The following is a 17,522-nucleotide window of genomic DNA, read 5'->3' as shown; positions in this document are numbered from 1 at the left end:
GGAAACAATTTTGTCATTTACAATTGATTTAATTGTCTACATAGAAACTCAAGAAAAAGAGCAGTGACAGGTAAATTACTAGACTTAGAGTTTAGCAAAGTCCATAGATAATAAGATTATACTCAGAAATCAATTGCATTTCTAGAAACCTGAAAAAAATAGAAAATTTGAAAAATAGCAATTACAAAGGTAAAAACTAAACAAATTTTTAAAGGTGCATAAAAAATAAGCCTAATGAAAGATATGAAATTTTATAAGGGGAAAATTCCTAAAATAGATTGAAAGAAACATTAAAAGAGGCCTAAATACATGAAAATCTATGGATAGATATACTAAAAATGTAATGATATCAGTCTCCCATAACTGGCAACTGATTTAATGTAATCCAATCAAAATCTCCAAAAGGTTGTTTTGTAGAAATTAACAGGTTGATTCTAAAATGTACACGAAAGGCAAAAAGAGTTTAGTAGAATCCAGATGCTTCTGAGGAGGAAAAGCTCAGGGGAGAACTTGCTTTTCCTGTTATAACTTATAAAGCCACAAAAATGAACACAAAAAACACTAAGCAACAGAACAGAATGTGGAACCCAGGAACAGTCCCCATGTGCCTGCAACTTAACACAAGGCAAAGGCAGAGTCTGAGACCAAGGGAGAGAGAAACAAGACTGGGTTAATTGATGAGTACCATAGAAGAGTGGACGTAAGGCCTTACCTTGTGCCATATACAAAACCAGTTTCAGATGGATGGGGACCTAAATAAGAATAGTAGCACCAGTGAAAGTTTAGGAGCTAACATGATATAAGAAATACCTTTATAACTCTGTAGAAGAGAAAAGTTCCTAAACAAGACGAGATTACCTACTGAGGACTGGGGATGTAACTCAGGGATAGAGCACTTACCTAGCATGTGGGAGACCCTGGGTCCAGTTCCCAGTAGCACACACACAAAAAAAGTTCTATGCTGAGTGTGGTGGTGCTTATAATCCCAGCTATATGCTTTTCTGTATGTTTTTAAATATTTTATAATCCTAAAAATCAATATCAATTTTTATTGTTTAATTTTTTTATTTTATTTGTTATTATTATTTGTACATGACAGTAGAATGCAGTTATATCTTTTGATATATATATATATATATATATGATGGAATATTACTCAGCTTTAAAGGAGAATGAAATTCAATATCAGTTTTTAAAGAACAAAAACCTTGGTCAGTTTGTAATCCCTCCAGAGTTATTGGTACCCCTTACCTGGACCCAAAGACTTCCCTGAAAGTTATGAACTGGACAAAGAAAACCCCCAAAAATGCTGGGTCAGGACCTAGGTAAATCAGGAGTTCACAATCCACAGTGATTTAACAGGAGATAACTGCAGTTATAGCCAGTTGTCAATGCTGAGACTCACAGCATGCCAGCAAAATAGTGCTCAGTGTTAAGGGGTTAATGTATCCAAGCAAAGGGAAGATTGACAGTACTAGGAAAGCCAGAAGGGCATTCAGGAGTTCCCTGTTTAAAGTATTAAAAGTGTGTGCACATTACAAAATGATGAGCAAGAATGAAGAACAGAAGGATCCATGGAGAATGCCACCTCTGGGCCCATCAACAATGAATAAAATCCACCCCCACACCAACATGTCTTCAAAGAACAGCTTTCACATCTCTCTGTGGGCAGAATTTGCCCCATCCAGGGCTCCATGACTCATCTCTTAGAAGACAAGGAAAACACTGAACTTGGTTCACAGCTGGACTCTGAACCCAGATGCTCCAGGGGTGAATCCCTGCCACAACTCTCTTGGAATCAGGCACTTTGAATGCCAAAGTCCCCCTCTAGTGCTGCAATTCTTGTCTAGGGATAAGAATGCTGAGGCTCAGGGAGATGGCATGTTCTGCCCAAGCTCACCCCATTAGGAAATGAAGTCTTGAATTAAGATAAAGAGTTGGCTAACTCCTAAACCCATTTATCTTCTACCCTCAGCCTCTTTTTTCCCAAGGAGAACAGGAGGTAGAAGACAAGGCTTGGGATCCTCAGCAGAGGCTAAGAGAGCAGGAGTGGCTGGAAGGATCCTTAGAAAGGCAGGGTCCTTGGAGTATCACACCTGCTCCCCAGGATCTGATTCCTTCTCAGGAAGGTGCTACAGAAACCAGGGCAGGAAGTATGAGGGGGTTGCTCTACCCCAAATAGGCTGAAAACAGTTACCATCAAACCACAGAAGAAAAGGCAACCATTTTTCACCCACGCCACCCACCATAAGGAAAGCTGCTGATACACTGAAAGGAAATAATATTAATAATGAAATCGCTCTAATTTCCAAGACTTAGGAGCTGTTTCAGCAGCTGTGCATTTAAGCCATTTCGAGTTCTCCAGATTTTTTTAAGATAAAACTGCCTCATTCCATTTTGTGTGCTCTTCATCTTATCCCTAAGTTTCATGGAGTAGTTTTGGCAGCATAATTATATTCTCTGGGGAAATGCATTTTGATGGAGAAAAGACATTTCCAGCCTTCTTGGTGAAGCTGCAGATCTGCACCTTTGGAAAGTCATCCTGCAGGGCAGCTAGTGGGGTGCAGGAGGTGGCGGGGAGGTGGGACGCCCTCATCAGTGCCCCCTGCATGGGTCTTACATCAGCAAGAACTATGTGGCCCCTGTCAGCAGCAGCATATAATTCAACTCTCAGCTACATGACCAGCTCAGCGGGGCTCCATGTTTCAATCTGCCCAAACCCACCATGGACATAAACTATACCTTCTCAAACAATACCTTTCTACACACACACACACACCTGCAGCTAGATATTAAACCCAGGACCTCACACATGCTTAGGCAAGCACTCTATTACTGAGTTAAATCCCAAGAACCCACCACCACTTTTTGAAGTCTGAAAACCTCAGTTTCTCTTTTGCATCTTTAGGCCTTCTTCTCCCTAAATATTAGGGACTACCTAAAAGCCAAAGGTGGGAGAAAGAAGTCTGAGTGCCCAGCCTGGGGTGCAAATGCATTGACGTCACAGAAGCAATGAAGACATCGTATTCCAGGGAGTGGAGCAGTACGTATGCTTGTACTCATCCTTAAGAGCAAAGGGGCTACTCCTGAGAACCAGGAACTCCATGAAAACAATTAAATTCCTACATGGAACACCTTTTATAATAAAACATGCTTTTTCATGTGCCATATGAAAAGACTTAGCATATAATTCAGTAGACTTGAGTTCCCTCCCACATTAGAGCTGCAAAAGGAGCCCGCAGTGTGCTGCTCAGCAGGATTTTCTCAATTTTTCTGTAGCACCTAGCAGCGGTTTGAACATGATTTGTCGCTTCCAAAACTTATGTTCATATTTGAGTGCCACTGTAACAGTATTGAGGCATGGCAGGGCCTTTAAGAGGTGATTCGCTCATTAAGAAGGATGAATGCCTTTCTCTCAGGAGTGAGTCCTCCTGCTCAGAGGACTGGATCAGGAACCACAAGAACAGGAACGTAGAGAAGTGAGGCTGCCGTTTCCTGTCTGCCTTTTGCGCATGCCTGCTTGTCCTTCCACTTTCCGTTAAGAATTGAAGCAGCATGAGGTCCTTTCCTATTGGCCTGTGTATGCATAATCAGACTTCATGACTCCTCATGGGATTCAGGTTCAGAAAATGGCAGCATTAGCATCTTCTAAGAGTGGAGTTTTCAGACTCCCCACATTAAATAAAAAAAAAAAAAAAAGGTCACACATCAGACACCTGCTCAGGCCCAAGTGAAGAGTCAATGGTTTTAACAAGAGAAGACTACAGGTCCCTGAAAGGTGACCTAGAAAACTGTTGTCATCAAAACCCACATGTCAGAGATGTCATCTATAGCAAAGCTGGTGGGAGACTAATAACAAATGGCTCAGTTACATGGCCTCTAGAATTGGTGACTTTTAAAGTCAATAAAAAGCCAATGAAGCTAGAGGGTTTATTCAGATTTCCTGTCACTCTGACTATCACCAGATCTTGGACTTCCCAGCCTCCAGAACTGGGAGCCCAAATAAACTTATTTTCTTTATAAATTATGCATCTTGGGCATTCTGTTATAGAAACAGAAAATGAACTAAGACAACCCTAGAACTTAAATATGGGTTCACAGAGCAATACAGTAAGCCTCCCCCAGAAGCAGATTCTCAGATCCAACCCAGATCCACAGCATCAGAATCTGCAGTTAGCAAGCGCCTAAGAATATTGAACCATGAGTAAGCAGGTTCATACCTCTCAAAGGTGTATATCCACCCACATAAATAACACAGTCTATCTCACCTTCTTGTTTGAACTGAAAGCCCAGACTCTGCTTCTTGAAACGCTAAAATGGCATTTTCTGCTCCACCAACCTCACAGAGTTGCTGCAAAGTGACTGAATTTTGTTCAGAGTTCCATTTTTAATATAAAAACTAGTAGGGCATGTGCCAAGATGTTAACAGGGATTCTGAGTGGCAAAAGATTTTCTCATATTTGATCTATGATAAGTTTATGTATTTCATGCACTGAATACTTTTCTTTTGTACACAATATAAAAGATAATCTTTAAAGGTGTGAACACAAGCACAATATTAGAAATGGGAGATTCCTCGTAAAGGATCTGCTGCACTCAGTATACGCTTAGGCAGCCCTAGCCCTAGGAACAGCCAGTCAAGTTTCACTGGCTGGTATATCATGGACTATTCCCAACTTCCAGCCCTTCTGAGTTCTGGTCCACTGTGTGCTGGAATCTGGAATAGAAAAGCTATACAGTACAACGTTTCCATCAGCATCAACAGAGGCCTGAAAAGCAGCCCTATCAGCCCCTTAGAAAGATGCCTGGCCCAGCCAGGACCAAACCACAGTGGGTCAGCAAAACCAAGAGACAGGAAAGGAGTGTGAATCCTAAACTCTTACCACACTTCAGAACTAGAAAAATTGTGAGAAAAGGAAACTTCATTTCCCAGCTCTCTTCCAGGACTGAGGGCAGGGCTGGGCATGGAAACAAAACTGGCTAAGCAAGGTTGAGCAGATTAGAAACCTTGCAAACCAGCACAGATCTTATAGCCCTGGCTGCACACTAGAATCCCCTGGGGAGTTTTCCAAATTACAATATTCAGGCCATACCACAGACCAATGAAACCAGGACCTCTGGAGGGGCATCAGGTATCAGTATTATAAAGTCCCCAGGTGATCCCAGTGTGCAGCAAAGGCTGAGAGCTAGTGGTCTAGTGTCAGCAAAGTGTCTGCAAAGAACCAGATGAAATGTGAGCTCTGTGGTCACTGTCTTGACTGCAATGCCACCAAAGTGTAAAAACAGCAAGGCAGGCCTAAACTTATGAGTGTGGCTGTGTTTCAGGAAAACTTTATTTACAAAACAGGCTGGGGAAGATTTGGCCTCAGACTTGTAGTTTGCCCTATTGGTCTACAGTAGAGATTTTTCAGCTTGAACAAAGATGGGCATCCCTGGGAGAGTTTATTACCCCAGATGACTGGATCTACCCCAGTCCCACCCCTAAGGGTCTAATCCACTTGGATTTGCATTTTTGACAAAACCCTGGGAACTGTGATGCTGATTTGTAGACATTTAAATTTGATCTCAGAGCCTTGCTTATGGTGGACAGAACCACTGCCCAGTTCATTCCCAGAGTGTCTGTCCCACGGTGCTGCTAGGAAGTGCTAGAGGAGGGTCTGAGCTTCAGTGTACAGATCAGGACAGACCGCACCTTAGCCTGCTTCCCCACAGGCTCCACACCCAGGGGAAGCCAAGGGCCTTGCAGGGAAAGAAGGTGGTAGCAACTCCCATGGCTAATGCCTGTTGTGGACCAGCCCCAGAAAGGACTTGCTTCAGTTGAAGAGTTTGTCCCATGCATTCAACTCTAAGTACCACCAATTTCAGTCTCTGTTAGAAGTGGGGAAGGCAAACCCAGTCAACCAGTAGCCCTCTTCCCAAAGAGATAAGATAGGCTTGGGACTGTAACAGTGGTCCACTTTATGCATTGGATATAACCCTTGCTGCTCTGCCACTGCAACTAATTTTTTTTATTTTTTTATTTTTTTTTTATTGTAAACAAATGGGATACATGTTGTTTGTCTGTTTGTACATGGGTTAAAGGCATACCATTTGTATAATCATAAATTTACATATGGTAATGTTGTTTGATTCATTCTATTATTTTTTCCCTTCCCCCCACCCCTCCCACCCTTCTTTTCCCTCTAAACAGTCCTTTCTTCCTCCATTCTTGCCCCCCTCCCTAACCCTAACCCTAACACTAACACTAACTCCTCCCACCCTCCCCCTTATGTGTCATCATCCACTTATCAGCGAGATCATTCGTCCTTTAGTTTTTTGAGATTGGCTTATCTCACTTAGCATGATGGTCTCCAATTTCATCCATTTGCCTGCAAATGCCATAATTTTATCGTTCTTTATGGCAGAGTAATATTCCATTGTATATATATACCACTGCAACTAATTTTTTAAATGAAATGTTTCTCTCTCTTCCTCTCTCCCTGCTCCTTCCTAATCTCTCCCCCTCCCTAATCTCAGATAAAACGGGATTACCTTACTTCCCCATCCTAGACAGTTATCTGTCCTTGAGTATATATCCACCATAAGAAGGAAGCAATCCACACTTTGGGGATGGTACCAGAAGATCTCAGATATGACTATCTCCCAAATTAACAAGAGAATTACAACTCCAAGAGAGAATACATGGAATGTAACTTTTGAATCACCTCTGTAAAAGACCCCTGTTCCTGCACAGCCTTTGGGACAGAAATCCCGTTTCTCCTTTGCTAGCAAAGCAATAGGCCTCTTTTCTCCTTTTCTCAAATCTGTGTCCTCATTATTGGATTGACATCAGGGACAAGGACTGAGCTTTCTACAACAAATATGGTGACCCAGATGGGACCCAAAATCAGCCCCCCACTCCAGCTTTCTTGGGCAGGCCTGGCTCTCCAAGGAACACCACTTCCATTGTGAGGATGCAAGGTGCCTGGCAAACTTGTAGAGAGCCAACTGCTGAAGAGTTAGGAAACTGGTGAGTTTGCCTTGGGTAGAACCAGAGGAGCTATGCCTGTGAGTAAAGGGACTGAGGGACCATCCCAGCAGCTGCCAAATCTCCCTTTGCTTCCAGGAACTCCCTCCTTCTCTCCCTGAAACAGTATTGGTTGTTCCATCATAGTCCACTTTGAGAAAAAGGAAGCTGAACTCAGGAAAATCATGACACCCTTGGCCACTTGGTAAGTGCCCCAGTGTGCAGGCCAAGACCCTTGATTCCACACATCTGGTTCCTTTTTTGTGGGAACATCTGATCCCTGTTTCTGGGGACATCTATGGCACCACTGGTGTAGGAGTCACAGTTGTGTGAGACCAGAGAACTCAGGGATATGTTCTCCCTTCCAATCTGTTCTAGATTCTCATCTGTTTGTTGGCCTTGGGCTTGAGAATTCCCTCTGGTTGTCTGTTTTGTTTGTATCTACTACTGCCCCTATTAAGACGTGGCCAGTACTGCATTGATTCTATAGGTATCTCTTGGGAAGGATCTTGGCTGGTCGATTTAAAGGTTCCCATTTGTTGGCTCTGGTTTTGGGGCTCCTCTCTGATTGTCTCTGCATTTCTTTTTTGTACAATCTTGCAATTGGAGTTGGTGTCAGAGGCAAAGTGGGTTGAAAAATGGGCCACCTATAAGTCTAAGATAATGTTTTATTGTAATGACCTGGCTTTTAAATAATTTCCTAGATTATTGTACAATCTTGCCATTGATGTTGGTCTGTCAAAGGTTAAGTAAGTGGAAGAAATTTGTACATGCAAGACTTTGTGTTTTAAAGACTTTCTGTCAGCCCTGGTTTCAGTGATCCACTCTCTTCTGTCTTTTCTTGTATCTGTTTCTGGCCCTTTAAGACCTGAGCCATGCTGCATTGATCTTACCAGTAGTCTGTTGAGCAGAGAGATCTTGGCCAAATGGGCCACCTATAAGCCGGTCTAAGAGAAAAAGAGAATTTCTAAAAGAAAGATGGTTTACTGTAACACAATCTGGCCTTTGAATGGTTTTTCTGGATTATTATACAAATTTAATGCTGAAGTTGGTCTGGCAGGGATAAAATATATGAAAGAGACTCTGTATGTACAGGCATTCATACAGGTGGATGGACCGTCAGGAACTAAGTTGAAGGTGCCAAAAGGCACTGCCTCTGGTATGCAAGAAGAGCAAGACATCAGAAGAAAGGGTTTAAAAAAGATTTCAATCTTTTGAACCCAATGCTGGGAGTGCCAGCACTGTTTCTCCGCCTAGCCCCAGGCAGCCACAGATCATCTCACTGTGAATCAAGGACACTAGCCCTAAATTGGGAGGGGGGAGTGACCCAGAAAAGCTGCCTGGGATGTAGAAAAATGACAAAAGAGAACCTGGTCCCTGCCCTACCTTTCAGCCTCTTCTGCCCCTGGGGGCAGGGTGGAGGCTGCTGGCCACAAAGAATGTGGCAATAGGTTCCAGCACTGTCAGTTAATGACCTGGGGGACAGGAATAGGCTCCCTTTTTAGGATCCAATGAAACACCCATTTGATCAGGGGATATTCATCACTGGGTCAAAGCAATTCTTGCTATAATACTATTCTATCGAACTCAATGCCTGGAGAGACTGGCAGAATAAAAGGACCCAGAAAAGAAAGACAGAAACTAAGGCCAACCTGTGTTTTGTAAGCAGTCTCTGCAAAGGGATCTTCAAGGAAGCCTAAAGAAAAGGATGGAAAGGTCCTCCTCCATTGCATATCAATATGCCTAGTATAAGAAAAAGGACCAAAAGGAGCCTCTGGGTACAAATGACAGTGGGGAACCCACTTAAAATTGATGGCATTGTGAAACTGATAATGGATACAGGTCAGGCTCAAAAACATCCTGTGCTCCAACCCCTTGAATGCAACCTGGGAGAAAAAAGATTAAGACACCGTTTTTGTATATGCTGGATTGTCCAACCCTTCCCTAGGATAATATTAGTTGTGTGAACTAAATGCACAGATAACATTCATAAGAACTGTTTCAGAATATGAATTTAAGAAAAGGTCAAAAGGGCAAAAGAGATGTTTCTGGATGAGAAAGTATCTTGTCTGGTAAAGCAATATTCTTGGGCTAAAGTCCAAGATAAAAGAGGAAAAAAACAAGGATATAAAGTTGTGAATGTCTAAGTAAGTCACAGAAGGTTTGCAGAAGGTAAATCTCAAAAAGTTTGTGTTTGTGATTAAACTGGCTATAATTAGCATAGTTCATCAAAATTATTTGCACTTTAATGTACTGATAGGAAACGAAGTTGGATTGTCCTGTATTTGTTAGGTTTTATCACTTGGGGAAACTAAGTCTTAAAGGAATTAGGGTTCGTATCTGTTTTAAAGTCATGAATGATTGCTTTGTAACTGATTAAACAAACCACTGTTACTTAGTTTATAACAATATAGTTAACACCCTAAATATATGCAACTTGGTATAAATATGCAACTGTCTCTGTCTAAGCCTTGCCTAAGTTTTATGTAAAAGTTTATAAAATGACAAAATATTTATCACTGTCAAAAAAAATTAAGGAAAAATATAAATAAATAAAAGGGTTTTTTTAAGTTTATCAAATAAAAGTTTATGTAAGTTTACTGGCAAATAACCAATAAGTGCTCTCTTCTATACATTGCATCTGAAATATAAGGGCCACACTGTCATTTGAAGACCTGCCTTATATCTGTTTGCTTCGACTAAGTCAGTTTCTGATCATAACACTATTTTCTACATGTATAAGAGATTTAAGGATATCCTTTGATTTTTGTAATCTATGCAGACCTTTAATTATTGTTACCATACACTCTTGATTCTAAATTGTACTTTAAAAGTTCAACTTAGTTAAATGTAAAGCTTAGAGGAGAGCACCTTGCCAAGTTGCTGTTATCCAAACTAAAATTATTTGTAGAAAAAGTCTCGATTTGTATAGAAATAACAAATTTGGTTGGTATTTATTCATGTCCCTTGATGTTTCATTGCTGGAGAAAGTAACCTATTGTCAATAAGTTGTATATACAATTTTATGTTAGTCCTTACACTTGAATTGGAATTTAAATGCAGTTTTGGAAGATAATGAGATCCTGATTTGTTTAAAGGTGACATTGCAAAAATGGAAGCATTCTGCCTTTCCACAAAAAGCAAGTTAAAAGCTCTCCTAGCCTTTCTTTGATTCTTGTTTCAGATGTAATGTTGTATTGGGTTATCTGTGGAGAGGTCAACCTTACCTGAGATGAGGCTCTGCCTCCCTTCCACTCAATGTTAAAATGACTCCAAAATAAGATGGGCAAGGTGTCACATACCTGTAATCCCAGTTGTTCATGAGACTGAGACAGGAGGATCATGAGTTCAAAGCCAGACTCAGCAAAAGTGAGGCACTAAGCAACTCAGTGAGACCCTATCTCTAAATAAAACACAAAATAGGACTGGGGATGTGGCTCAGTGGTCAAGTGCCTCTGAGTTCAATCCCTGGTACCCAAGGAAAAAAAACGGCTCCCAAATAGGCTGAACTTCAGCTCATTTTTTTAAAAAATTGTATTTGTTCTAATTAGTTATATATGACAGCAGAATGCATTTTGATTCATTGTACATGAATGGAACACAACTATTCATTTCTCTGGTTGTACATGATGTACAGTCCATACCATTTATGCAATCATACAAGTACTTAGGTTAATGATGTCAATCTCATTCCCCCATCTTTTCCAAGCCCCTGTCCTTTGCCTCCCCTCACTCCCCTCTGCCCAAAGTTCCTCCATTCATCACCTGCGCCCTCATTATGGATCGGCATCCAAATATCAGAGAAAACATTTGGCCTTTGGCTTTTGGGGATTGGCTTATTTTGCTTACCATGCGTCCATCCATTTACCTGCAAATTTCATAATTTTATTCTTCTTTCAAGTTCAGTGATATTCCATTGTGTGTATATGCCACGGTTTCTTGATCCATTGTTCTATTGAAGGGCATCTAGTTTGGTTCCATAGTTTAGCTATTGTGAGTTGAGTTGCTGTAAACATTGATATGGCTGCATCAGTGTAGTATGCAGATTTCAAGTCTGAGGAGTGGGATAGCTGGGTCAAATGGTGGTTCCATTCAAAGTTTTCTAAGGAATCTCCATACTGCTTTCCACAGTGGTTGTACTAATTTGCAGTCCCAACAGTAATGTATGAGTGTAGCTTTTTTCCCACGTCCTTGCCAACACTTATTTTTGCTTGCATTCTTGATCATTTCCATTCTGACTGGGGTGAGATAATATCTTAGAGTAGTTTTTATTTGCATCTCTGTAATCACTAGAGATGTTGAACATTTTTTCCTATATTTGTTGATCATTTATATATCTTTTGTGAACTGTCTGCTCAGTTCCTTAGCCCATCTAGTGACTAGGCTATTTGATTTTTTGGTGTTAAGATTTTTGAGTTTTTATCTTGGAGATTAGTGCTCTATCTGAGGTGCATGTGGTAAAAGTTTTTCTCCCACTCTGTAGGCTTTCTCTTAATGTTATTGATTGTTTCCTTTGCTGAGAAGAAACTTTATAGTTTTAATCCATCCCATTTGTTGATTCTTGATTCTATTTCTTGCACTTTAGGAGTCTTGTTGAGGAAATCAGGTCCTAAGGTGACATGATGAAGATTTGGACCTGCTTTTTCTTCTATTAGGTGCAGAGTCTCTGGTCTAATTCATAGGTCCTTGACCCACTTTGAGTTGTGTTTTCTGCAGGTTGAGAGATAGGGATTTAATTTCATTTTGCTACATATGGATTTCCAGTTTTTCCAACACTATTTGTTGAATAGGCTATCTTTTCTCCAATGTATGTTTTGGGCACCTTTGTCTAGTGTGAGATAACTATATTTATGTGGGTTTTTCTCTGTGTCCTCTATTCTGTACATTGGTCCATGTGTCTATTTTGGTGCCCATACCATGCCATTTTTGTTACTATTGCTCTGTAATATTGTATAAGGTCTGGTATAGTGATGTCTCCTGCTTCCCTCTTCTTGCTAAAAATTGCTTTGGCTATTCTGGGTCTTTTATTTTTCCAAATGAATTTTGTTATTGCTTTCTCTATTTGCATGAGGAAAGATGTTGTGATTGGAATTGGAATTGCATTGATAGTATGGTCATTTTGACAATATTAAATTTGCCTATCCAAGAGTATGGGAGATCTTTCCATTTTCTAAGGTCTTCTTTCATTTCTTTCTTTTAGTGCTCTGTAGTTTTCATTGTAGATGTCTTCTACCTCTTTCATTAGATTGATTTCCAAGTATTTTTTTAGACTATTGTGAATGGGGTATTTTTCCTAATTTCTCTTTCAGAGAATTCATCCCTGATGTATAGAGATGCATTAGATTTATGGGTGTTGGTTTTATAGTCTTCTACTTTGCTGAATTCATTTATTAGTTTTAGAAGTTTTCTGGTGGAATTTTTTGGATCCTCTAAATATTGAATCATGTCATTGGCAAATAGTGATAATTTGAGTTCTTTCCCTATTCACATTGTTTTAATTTCTTTGATCTGTCTAGTTGCTCTGGCTAGAGTTCCAAGGACTGTGTTGAACAGAAGAGGTGAAAGAGGGCATCCCTGTCTTGCTCCAATTTTTATAGGAAATGCTTTCAATTTTTATCTATTTAGAATGATGTTGGCCTTGGGTTTAGCATATATAGTGTTTACAATGTTGAGGTATCTTCCTCTTATCCCTAATTTTGAACACGAAGGGGCACAGTGTTTTGTTGAATGCCTTTTCTGCATCTATTGAGATGATCATATGATTCTTATATTTAAGTCTATTGATGTGATGTATATGTTTATTGATTTCTGTTTGTTGAACTAACTTTGCATCCCTGGGATGAACCCCACTTGATCATGATGCACTATCTTTTTAGTATGTTTTTGTATGTAATTTACCAGAATTGTATTAAGAATTTTTGCATCAATGTTCACCAGGGATATTGGTCTGAAGTTTTCTTTCCTTGATGTGTCTTTTCCTGGTTTTGGTATCAGGGATGATACTAGCTTCATAGAACAAGTTTGAAAGGGTTCCTTCCTTTTCTATTTCATGGAATACTTTGAGGAGTATTGTTATTAGTTCTTTTTTGAAGGTCTTGTAGAATTCAGCTGAGAATCTGTCTGGTCCTGGGTTTCTCTTTGTTGGTAGGTTTTTGATGGCATCTTCTATTTCATTGCTTGATATTGATATTGTGTATGTCTTCCTGATTCAGTTTGGGTAGTTCATAAGTCTTGAGCAATTTGTCAATGTCTTTGAGATTTTCTTTTTCTTGAGTACAAATTTTCAAAATAGTTTCTAATTATCTTCTGTATTTCAATAGTATCTGTTGTGATATTTCCTTTTTCATCATAGTAATTTGAGTTTTCTCTGTCCTTCTCTTCGTTAGTGTGACTAGGGGGTTTATCAATTTTGTTTATTTTTTCAAAGAACCAAGTTTTTGTTTTGTCAATTTTTTCAATTGTTTCTTTTGCTTCAATTTCATTAATTTCAGCTCTGATTTTAATTATTTCCTGTCTTCTACTACTTTTGGTGTTCATTTGTTCTTCTTTTTCTAAGGCTTTTAGATGTAATGTTAGGTTGTTTATTTGTTGACTTTTCATTCTTTTAATGAATGAACTCAAGGCAATGAACTTTCTTCTTAGCACTGCCTTCGTAGTGTCCCAGAGATTTTAATATGTTGTATCATTATTCTCATTTACCTCTAATAACTTCTTTATCACCTCCCTGATGTCTTCTGTTATCCACACATCATTCAATTGCATATTATTTAGTCTCCAGTTGTTGGAGTAGCTTCTGTTTTGTATTTTATCATTGACTTCTAGTTTTATTCCATTGTAATCTGATAGAATGCAGGGTAGTATCTCTATTTTTTTGTGTTTGCTGAGAGTTGCTTTGTGACATAACATATGGTCTATTTTAGAGAAGGATCCATGTGTTGCTGAGAAAGACATGCATTCACTCATTGATGGATGGAATATTCTATATATGTCTGTTAAGTCTAAGGCATTGATTGCATTATTGAGTTCTATAGGTGTTTTTGTTTAGTTTTTGTTTGGAAGATCTATCCATTGGTGAAATAGGTCTGTCAAAGTCACCCAGTATTATTGTGTTGTGGTCTATTTGATTCCTGAAATCAAGATGGGTTTGTCTGATGTGCATTGGGGCATAAATATTTATGATTTTTGTGTCTTGTTGATGTATGATTCCCTTAAGCAGTATGAAATGTCCTTTTTTATCTCATCTAACTTTGGTTTAAAGTTCACTTTATCTGATATGAGGATGTAAGCACTTTTTTTTTTTTTTTTTACAAAGATCATGAGAATGATATGTTTTTCCCATCCTTTCACTTTCAATGTGTACATGTCTTTTCCTATGAGATGGGTCTCTTGAAGGCAGCATATTGTTGAGTCTTGTTTTAAAATCCAATCTGCCAGTCTATGTCTTTTGATTAATGAGTTTAAACTGTTAACAGTCAGGGTTATTATTGTTATATCATTTGTAATCCCAGTCATTTTGGTTTATTTTTGTTTTTTAACTTGACTTGGTTTCTCCTTTGATTGACTTCTCCTTTAGTGATGTTCCTCCTTTTGCTGTCTTTCATTACTGTCTTTTATTTCCTCCTCATGGAATATTTTTCTGAGAATGTTCTATGGTGCAGGCTTTCTAGTAGTAAATTCTTTTAATTTTTGTTTATCATGGAAGGTTTTATCTCATCAAATCTGAAGCTTAATTTTGCTGGATATAAGATTCTTGGTTGGCATCCATTATCTTTCAGACCTTGATATATGTTGTTCCAAGACCTCCTAACTTTGAGGGCCTGGACTGAGAAATCTGCTGAGATTCACATTGGTTTCCCTCTATATGTAATCTGATACTTTTCTCTTTCAGCCTTTAAGAGTCTATCTTTATTTTTGTATGCTAGGCATTTTCATTATAATGTGGCTTGGTGTGGGTATGTTGTAATTTTGTACATTTGGTTTCCTGCAAGCCTCTTGTATTTCCATTTCATTCTTCAAGTTTGAGAAATTTTATGATATTATTTCATTGAAAAGATTGTGCATTCCTTTGGTTTGTGTTTCTGAGCCTTCCTCTCTTCCAATAATTCTTAAATTTGGTCTTTTTCATGTTATCCCGTATTTCTTGGAGGTTCTGTTCATGGTTCCCTACCATCTTCTCTATGTAGTCAACTTTATTTTCTAGATTATGTATTTTGTCTTCATTGTCTGAAGTTCTGTCTTCTAAGTGGTCTAATCTGTTGGTGATGTTTCTACTGAGTTTTTAATTTGGTTTATTGTACCTTTATTTCAAAGATTTGATTTTTTTTTTCAGAATCTCTATCTCTTTATTGAAGTAATCTTCTGCTTCTTACATTTGCTCTCATCGCTCTTTATTGAAGTGAACTTTTGCTGCCTGCATTTGCTCTGTTATATCATACTTTACAGATCATTTTAATTATGTACATTCTGAATTCTCTGACATTTTTCCTATTGTGGCATCTTGATTTGTTTGGGGCACTTTCTTCCCTTGTTTTTTCATGTTATTTGCTTTTCTTCCCCTCAAGCAGTGTGGATCTGAGGTATTAAGGCTTCTACCCTATAGATTTATAATGTTCCTGCAAGTTTCCAATATCTCTCCTTTAGGGGAGAGAGCAATATTAACAGCACCCAATGCAAACAATACTCAGCTTTAATTGGTTAACCCCTATTAAGATGTTTACAATTTTGCCACAATAAACAGAATTGATGTGTTTAATTATTCTCTACGGTATAAACAGTAGGTTTGCAATATTGTCTATACTTTCTAATGGTGGACAAAAAGAGAATGGAGGGTATAGTGTGTGATGTTTATGGGGTAGGAGGTGAGAATATAGAGGTATTAGATCATAGGAAGAGTGGAAAGAGGAATCAGTAGAAGTTGACTGTTAGCAGGAGAGAAGAGAGAAAAGAACTCTCCAGTGTAACCAGGTCTGGAGGGACTTTGGAAGTGGTCTTCTAGGTCCTGGCTGTTGTCCCTACACAGTTGATGGTGGTGGTAGCAGCTAACCTGTAAGTACCTTGATATTGGACTGCTAGTCTCCAGTCAGTGTCCCACAACAGAAGCTGCTCCAACCGAAGATGGTGGTGGTGGCAGCAGAGATAACCCAAGATGGCCATGAAAGTGACTGAAGATGGAGTCAACCACTTTCAGAAATGTGGCTGCAAGGATGGATTGAGCTGGCCTATTTAGGTATGCAATACTGTGCTGTGCTTTGTTGCAGTGGGTTGTTGCCTCCAGGTCCTGTCTGTTGTCCTAGGGAGCCATGGGGACCACAGCACAGGGGCTCTCCTCTTCTCCTCTGGGTGGGTGGCCAGTCAGGGGGCAGGGGCTTTCTTCTCCTCCTGGCAGCCAGCTGGGGATGGTGCTCTCCTCTCCTCCTTGCTAGGTAGATGGCTGCCCAGATGGCAGGTACTCTCCTCTTCCACTTCAGCTCATTTAAAGTTGTGTTCAAAAGATTGAGTTTTGTTGTAAAGTTTACCGTGATATCAAACAGGGAATATAATATTTAACTAAGTAAAGGTACAAGATTATGTCACTTTTCTTAGTTCATAGCTATTACACAAACTGAATCTGTTTTGCTCTGTTAACTTTATTTTGTATTTTTCTTGTAAACTTTGTAACTGTTACTCATTAGTGGTTTGCAGAGGTACTTCTTCAGGGGGAAAAAAAACCCTGTGTTAATTTGAGGTAATAAGCTATCACCTACAGGAAAGATAGTATATAATGCTGACTTCCAGTACTAATACTGATCCCAACTAAATGAAAGGGGTACCTGTAAAATTGTAGATATTGAAGTTATAACCTGTTACTCCCTCTTTAAGACTAGTGAAACTGACTTGTTGAGTGTTTAAAACCCAAAACTTAGAGACCAAAGTCAAGGAAGTAAAAGGATCAAGGAAAAAGCAGCCAACATTTTGGCCCTTGCCCTCTATGGTCAGCCAGGTCCCAGAGAATGGTGGGACCCCTCTCTGGGCCCTACAACCCTGGTGAGTTACCCAAACTGCTGATCCGGGACATTGAGAGGACCCTAGAGAATGAAACTGAAGCAGTGCACATTCTGCAAAGAGGAGGATCATTGGAGATGGAAATGTCCCTGATGCTTCCAAGAGAAGCCACATATGGTCAGTCAGACCCCAACCCACCCTGGCCAGTGGCACCACTGCTAAAGGAAAGCTAAAGGAGCCAGGAGGCTTCACACAGATCCCCAAGAGTGATCTCTGAGGAATCTTAGCTGACTCTTAAGAATAGATAGGAACAATGTCAGTTTTGACCAACTTGGTCTTAAACACCTGGCAGGAGTATAAGCCTGAGCACAGTCCAACATGGACATTTAAAAGGAAAAACAATGTTTTTTTCCTAACGTAACTTAAGATGTACACTTGTGTCAGTCGTACCAAAAGTAAGTAAATCTGCAGGGTATAAAGTAAGTGTTCTTGTGTGGAAATGCCTAATAATGATGATCACAAAGGACTCTGAGTT

General features: G+C 39.5%; 1 protein-coding gene across 10 annotated transcripts in view; it reads right to left on the bottom strand.

Annotated features, from left to right (window-relative positions):
- Nucleotides 1-17,522, bottom strand: part of LOC306651254 (adipocyte plasma membrane-associated protein-like) — a 191,115-nt gene that overhangs the window by 109,222 nt on the left and 64,371 nt on the right. The window lies entirely within an intron of this gene.

Source organism: Sciurus vulgaris (genome assembly GCF_902686455.1).
Source record: "Sciurus vulgaris genome assembly, chromosome: 2".
In the NCBI taxonomy this organism is placed as follows: domain Eukaryota; kingdom Metazoa; phylum Chordata; class Mammalia; order Rodentia; family Sciuridae; genus Sciurus; species Sciurus vulgaris.
Note: the sequence above shows the minus strand (reverse complement) of the source record. Positions and strands in the feature narration are given on the sequence as shown.